Source organism: Arachis ipaensis, chromosome B06, assembly GCF_000816755.2.
Source record: "Arachis ipaensis cultivar K30076 chromosome B06, Araip1.1, whole genome shotgun sequence".
NCBI lineage: Eukaryota > Viridiplantae > Streptophyta > Magnoliopsida > Fabales > Fabaceae > Arachis > Arachis ipaensis.
The window spans coordinates 10,979,464-10,980,676 of record NC_029790.2 but is presented as its reverse complement, the minus strand read 5'-3'; positions in this window follow the sequence as shown (position 1 = coordinate 10,980,676).

The window sequence follows — 1,213 nt, the reverse complement described above, 5'->3', positions numbered from 1 at the left end:
AATTCTTCTAATTATTTTTTGTTTTTAAAAAAAATTACGAGAAGTGAAACTACTCATGATTGAACATGCCAAAAAAAATTATAAATTATCATAAAAAATGTTATTTTTATGAAAATGATAAAAAAAGTTCCAGAAAGATTGAGAGAAAAAAGATGGAGTATATATTTTTTGCAATCATTTAATTTATATGGATAAAAAAGAATAAAGTAATTTAAAAAAAATGTATGCTTTAGTGAATTTTTGAATAAAAATAAATTATTTTATCATTCATAAATTTTAGAAGGAATAAAGATAAAAAAAAAATTAGTCTTAGTTTATATATTTTAGTACTCTGTGAGTACTCATTTTTTGATTTGCTATTTAGTCTCATTTTAATAATAAATACAAATAAAAAATTATTACACGCATATTTATATTTTTTATTTTATTCATCAAAATTATGATGTTATCACTGTTATTTATCCAATCAATCAACTATAAAATACAAATAATTTTTATTTTTTTAAAATCTTGAAAAATATAAATGCAATGACCTTTTGAGTTACATGGCTAAGATTTAAAGATGATTTTTTAAATACATATTAATTGGTGAAATTTTATAAAATACAAAATTAATTTTATTTTAATTTTTTAAATATGTAAATAAAATATAATTTTAACAAAAGGCTTCTACAATTATAAAAAATATATATCTCTTTAAAAAATAATAGAAAAAATGGCTAAATAGATCATGCAGCCGTTAATATTATTCTATTCTCGTACGAGATGCATTAGTTGTAATTTCAAAGCGTGTGTTTTTGTGTTATAATAATCATAATGAATTTGTTAGGTCCTTTAAGCTGGTCCCATTTTTTATTCGAGCCTAAAGTTTTGATTATTTAATGAAAGTTTTTATTCATCATCATTTGATTATCTCCAAATTTTTTATATTGTTGTTGCTGGTACGTTCTTTGTTATATGTTATTTATTATTCAAGAAGAAGGATTATCTGTTTTCTATAATTTTTTCACTTCTACCATTCGTTTTAACTATGTCAATTTCATCTAGTTTGAGATCTTCACGCCTCATGTTTAAGGAACTAAATATGAGAAAAGGAATTTGTGCTTAATCCATTTGCTTCTTATTTGTGCAAATCATATAGCTGTTGGTAATGTTGAGAATACAAATGTTTTATTTGGATAAAATTTCATACTTGCCTTACTCAACAACGATA